We start from the raw sequence: 6,430 nt of genomic DNA on the forward strand, positions 1-6,430 counted from the left end.
AAGAGAAAAGTGTTTCCCTGGGGCCTGAACAGTGTTGTTTATGAAAGAGAATGCTTAGGGTCCTGTATCTCATCCTGCCAGTGCTGAGTGCTGGTGGCATGGTGTGAGAGGTCCCTACGGGCTTTTTTTTTTTTTGGTGGTGATATCAGGAATTGCACTCAGGACCTTGTGGTTGTGAGGCAGGCACAGCACCACTGAGCTAAATCCCCAGCCCTATGGGCTTTTTAATAAGTGTATTGTTTGTGTTCGTGATATGTGGGACCCTCTAAAGCATGGAGTTCCAGGCAAGGATCCAGGATAGGAATTCCTTTTGCCAAGTTCTAAGGAAAGTTCTGTTTTGGTGTCATCCTCAATGAAAGTGAAAAAAGTATATATAGAATTTAAGAAAAAACAATCAGGCGTAGTGATGCTTGCCTGTAATCCCAGCACTTGGGAAGCTGAGGCAGGAGGATGGTTAAGTTTGATGCTAGTCTGGGCAACTTAGCATAACCCTGTTGAGAGAGAGAGAGAGAGAGAGTTAACTAAGAACGTGTTCTTATATGTTAAACACATGTTTACAAAAGGTAAGCCATAAATATTTTAAAGAACCTATCTATAGGAAAAAAGAGGGATTAGGGTAGAGAGACAAAGAGAGAAACTACACTCTCTGAACATACCTTGAATAAACTTTACTTTGTAGGTATGAAATTAGAATCATGTAAATATTGTACATAACTATAACTAAATTCATATTTTAAAAAACAGGGTTATCACTAAAAGTATAAAATGAAAGAAAAAATGAACTTCATTTTTTAATGGAATTTGATACACAACCACACAGGAAAAAAATAGCTATTTTAAGTGATTTTAAAATCAGAAATTTGAGTGTGTATGTCTAGTGTGATATATGCTAAAGACAAAAAAAAACTGTCCCCCCCGCCAAAAAAAAAAAAACAAAAAGAAGGAAGGAAAAGAAGAAGGAAGGAAGAAAAAAGAAAAAGAAACCATGGCCCGTTTTCAGTAATCATATTGGTCGTGCGGTGTTATTTTGAGAATGTTAAGTGTACTATGTGGGATCAAGTAAATGAGTAATTCTGTTCTTTGTTTTGTTTTGTTTAGACAGGATCGTGCTATGTAGCTCAGGCTGGCCTCAAACTCATGTCAATCCTCCTGCCTCAGCCTCCCAAGTGCTGAGATTACAGACGTGTAATTCTGTTCCATTTCTAAGAACCAGAATCTTCAATGGAGGACAAAGCTTATATATGCAAAAGAGATAAGGTTAAGTAAATGGATTTGAACTAGAAATTTCCTGTTATGATTTATATCTTGATGTCCCCCCAAGAACCTCATGCGCTCCTAGGCGGGGCTGCTGGAGGGTGATTGGATGATGGGGCTCATAGCTGACTTACTGTTAGGGCCTGGGGTCTGATCTGAAGAGCCTGGTCGCTGGGGGCATGTCCTGGGAGAGCTTATCTCCCTCCCCAGTTCCTCCCTACAATCTGTCTTCTTCCTGGATGCTCTGAGATGAGCAGCTTTCTTCCCCCTCAGTCCCTCCAACAACGTCATTCTGACTTGGAATTAGCAGACTAAGACTGAAAACTGCAAGATTTGAGCCAAAATAAACATTTTCTCTTTCCAATGGTGGGTGTCAGTCACTGTGTCTTAGCAATGAGAAAGTGACTAAGACATTTCTGTATGAATTGGTGATAATTTGTCATTAAAAATAAATTTCTGGGCCGGGGATTTAGCTCAGTGGTTCTGGTGCCTGCCTTGCAAGTGCAAGGTCCCAAGTTTGATCCTTGGTACCTGCCCCTCCAAAAAAATTTCTGCCGGGTGTGGTGGTGCATGCCTATATATCCTAGCACTTAGGAGGCTGAGGCAGGAGGATTGCCATGAGTTTGAGGCCAGCCTGAGCTACATAGTGAGTTCAAGACTAGCCTGAATTACATAGCAAGACCCTGCCTCAAACAAAGTTTTTTTTCCTAGCTCTGTCCATTGAAAAAGTCTACAAATAGCATCCCTAGGGCAATGAACACCCCTAGTAGCTACAAAATGTGTTCTATAAATATGATTTCCCACTAGTGAAACCAGTGCTCATAGAGAACTAGCTGAGTCCAAGTCTGATGCAGGAAAATGCACAAAATGAATTTGGCATGTCTTGTCATAATAGAAAGTAAAGAGACAAAATATCAAAAACTTCTCAGTTGTGGCTAAAGGACTCAGGTGCCAACTTGAATAGGCTCTCATAGGCCAAAGGTGGGAGGTACAATTTCAGTACCACAGTGATAAAAATGGTGAGGAACTGAGACGTGTGAAATATGTTTAAGGACATGTGTTTATAATGACAAAAACCTTTGAAGAGGGCAAGGAGACAATGTCATGATTTTGGAGACAAGTAAGTAGAGGCAAAAAAATCAACCATATATCTTGTCTTTTCTATATAATTGTGTCTCAGGACAGTCACACAGGTACTGAATGAGAAGAAGTATTTCTGCTGAGAAACTACAACAAGGGAACGATAGAACTAGAACATCATCTACTTTACAACCCCTAAAATACTGGATCAATGCATGCTAATGCCACAAAAAGCCACCTGATTTTTGGCTCCTGGTGGGAATGTACAATCCATCCAAGCTATTCTTGTCAAGAAACTCAAATCTAAATCAGATTGAGCCTCACTACCAATTTACCAAGAACATACAGATATCTTAGTGCACTTTCTGTCAGTATAACCAAATACCACAGACTAGGGAATTTCTCAGAAAAAGAGGTTTATTGGTCTTATGATTGTGAAAGCTGAGAAATTTAAAGTCAGGCAGTATTATGGCTTGTGTCTAGATGACCTCCTAAAACCTCATGTGGTCATAGGTGGAGCTTTTTGAAGGTGGCTGGATCTAGACTCTATGATGCTGGGATTAAAGATGTGATGCTGGGTTTGATTTATGGTGTGATGCTAGGATTAAGGGTGTCTGCCCCACCTTGGGCATGAGCACTACCTGCCCTGGGCAGGTAGCCTGGATAGAATATAAGGGACGGAAAGAGGGCTGCTGTTGTCACTGCTTGTCACTTGCTGCTTACTATTTCACTGCTTTGCTTCCTGCCTTCTGCCTGCCATGAACTGTTTCTCCTCTGTGATGCCCCTCTGCCATACCACCCTGCCTTGGAGCCAGCTGACTACGTACTGAACCTCTACAAACTGTAAGCCAAAATAAACATTTTCTCCTTTAATTTTGGGTGTCAGGTATTTTGTCTCAGCAACAAGAAAAGTAACTAAGACAGGCAGCTCATCTGGTGATGTCCTTCTTACTGGACTCTACAGAGATCCAAAGTGACACTGGGTATGACATGGTAAAACAGCATAGCCACTCAAGTCTCTCCTCCTTGCCTTATAAAACCATGGTCCCATTGGATTAGGGTCTTGTCCTACTTCATTTAACTTTAATTACTTCCCAAAGTCCCATCTCCAAATAACATAGTTGAGTTGTTTGCACCCTTTTAGTACCTTGCAGAGGGGATTGGGTAACATGCACAGCAAGAGGGTGGAGAAACATGTTAAACAGCACAATAGGAAAGCAATTTGGAAAATTGAGACTGTGGGGATTTTTTTTTTTAATAGGACAACCTTATTTCTTCAACAATAAATTGCAAGGAAATTAAAAGAAAGGGAGAAAGAGAGCTGGAAGAGAGACATATAGATCAAGATCAAAGGATAGCTGGGCACGGTGGCACTTGCCTTTGATCTAAGCATTTAGGAGGCTGAGGCAGGAGGATCACCATGTCTGGGCTACATAGTGAGTTCAAGGCTAGCCTGAACTGCATAGTAAGACCCTGTTTCAAACCAAACAAAAAACCAAAAAACAAAGGACAAAACATTTGTCAATAAATATAAAGTATGGGCCTTATTTGGAGCTTGATTCAAACAAACTGCACATGCGCGCACACACACACACAAACACACACACTTAGAAAAGTTTGAGCATTGATTGGATATATGATGTTGGGAAATTATTATTTTTTCAGTAGTGATAATGACACTGTGGTTATTTTTTAAAGTCCTACCTAGAGACACATACTAAAATACTTAGGACAAAATAATATGATGTATGAGGTTTATTCAAAATAATCTGTAAGGGGAAGTGAGTGGCATTACTGTTGTAATAATATTGTCCATGGATTAAGAATTGGTGGAACACTGGGCAACATATATGTCATGGGGCTTCTATTGTGCATGTTTGAATTCTTCCGTAAGAGTATGGTTAAAAGTAAATAAGATCTAAAAACTATTTTTCCTTATATACTTTTGGGAAGACATTAAAATAATGTAGATATGTATAAAATGAAAGGTAAAATCTCCTTCACTGCCCCCTCCCAGCTGACGCTGAAAGTAGACACTATACATAGTTCAGTAGGTATCTGTGGTGATTTTTAATTTTTTTGTTTAATTTTTGCAGTGCTGGGAATCAAACCCAGGACCTCACTCATGCCAGGCAAGTGCTCTACCACTGAGCTACACCCTAGCCTTGATACAATATTTTGTATTATTATTCACACATAGTCACTCTGCTACTCTGAGAAGGGAATATACACCTCCTTCCTTTGGCATCTTAGAGATTTACCTGCCTGACTGTTAGTAGAAGTTACTAGCATCACATACGTATAGGCCTTTTGAAATCCAACACGTGGGGCCGGGGATTCAGCTCAGTGGTTCCTCCACCTGCCTCGCAAGTGCAAGATCCCAAGTTCAATCCCTGGTACTAATAAATAAATAAATAAATAAAATAAAATCCAACACATGGTTCATATTAGCTATGTTTTCTATTCTCTCTGTCATGAGATGTTCCAGAAAGTTGGATCCCAGAGTGCAGAGAATACAAGCCACCATCAGCACGTGATGAACAGCGGTGGATATGAAAATGAAGTTTTTTGTTTTAAATTCTTTTACTGGTACATTTTAGGTAAACAATATGTTTACATTTATCATTGGGTGCTTGTACCGGTACATGATGTATCTTGGTTCTTATTTTTTTCCCCATTGCCTGTGTGCCCTTCACCCCCTCCACCCTTCCCTATTTACATGGAGTTCGTTCCCATTTGTTTTCTTTTCTCATAATTTTTCCTTTCCCTTCTTTCCTTTCCCCTTCCCCTCCCACCACCCCTACACCTTTGGACCTTGAAAACGAAGTTTTTATTGTGCCATACTCTTAAGGTTTGTAAGGTCACTTAAAACTGAGATGGACTCTTACCAGTCCTGAGTGATACAGGGTCCTTCCATACCCTGTGGTATGCACATATAACACAAATTTATACACAATTTTTTCCCCAAGAATTTTACATATCTTACTTAGCAATATGCTTTTAAAAAAAAAGTAAATAGGTATGGTGGGACATGCCTGTGATCCCAACACTCAGGAGGCTGAGGCAGGAGGATTGCCTCGAGTTTGAGGCCAGCCTAGGCTACATAGTGAGTTTAAGGCCAGCCTCAACTATACAGGGAGACCCTGTCTCAAAAATAAATAAATAAACAAACTCAATAATATATTGTGGGCATTTGAATCTACTTTGAAACAAGACTAATCTGAGTTTCCTAAAGCCAGAAACCTTTAGGGTTTTTGTTGTTGTTATTTGTTTGTTTGTTTTAATAGGTCTCAGTGGAGAGGTTACCAAGTTAAAAAACATAGGAGGATTAATCTGAGTATAAATTCTAGCATTAGAGCCCTCCTTGTTACTGGAGTATTTCTGACAGTGGGCTGTGGATTTGCATGATTTCACATACTTTTCCTGCTCAGGGAAGGCAGGAAGTCTATAAGATTGTTAAAGTGCCTGCCCTTCTCTTTATAATCTTACAGGCCCTGCTGTGGTTGGAAGCAAAATCCTGGATTTCCTCAGTAGCTTGCAGTTGGAGGGCTGTTACTGTGGTTATGACTTCAGCCTGAGTGCCAGGAGAATTGAGCACTTAGCTTCTTGGTTATGCTACCCAATTTGAATCCGAATTGGCCTCCTGGGCTCCCTACATCTGGTAAATACACCACTGGGCGGCAAGTACAGACACTGGGAGCCTCAGCACCATCTGTCACTCCTAACCACTTGCTTAGGAACACTGTGGAGGGGGAGATTTTTAACTGTTTTGTTCTCTGCTGCGTCCTCAGTGTCTATGACATTGTCTGACACATCCCAAATGCCAAGCACAACCCAAATTCCTGACCTGTACAATTATGAATTATAATAAAATCATTGTCATTTTGAACCATTAAGTGGGGGTTTTTTTTGTCGGTTAATATAACAAATATTTATCTCCTGGTTTGTCCTGTGGAAAGTACTACAGTTAATCTGCTTTCTAAAAGCTTGCAAGCTGAGCATGGTGGCATGTGCCTGTAGTCCCAGCACTCAGGAGGCTGAGGCAGGAGGGTTGTGGTAAATTCAAGGACAGCTTGGGCTACGTAGTGAGTTCAAT

General features: G+C 40.5%; 1 long non-coding RNA gene across 1 annotated transcript; it reads left to right on the top strand.

The window, feature by feature from the left end:
• The first annotated feature begins 835 nt into the window (after window positions 1-835).
• On the top strand, window positions 836-6,215 carry LOC147823913 (uncharacterized). Its single transcript, XR_015443235.1, has 3 exons — window positions 836-3,177; window positions 4,814-4,934; window positions 5,826-6,215. It is a non-coding gene; the product is annotated as an uncharacterized LOC147823913 (long non-coding RNA).
• Window positions 6,216-6,430: the final 215 nt, after the last annotated feature.

Source organism: Heterocephalus glaber, unplaced genomic scaffold (genome assembly GCF_053883595.1).
Source record: "Heterocephalus glaber isolate CG9 unplaced genomic scaffold, H.glaber_assembly_v1.0 deba00001564, whole genome shotgun sequence".
NCBI classification, from domain to species: Eukaryota; Metazoa; Chordata; class Mammalia; order Rodentia; family Bathyergidae; genus Heterocephalus; species Heterocephalus glaber.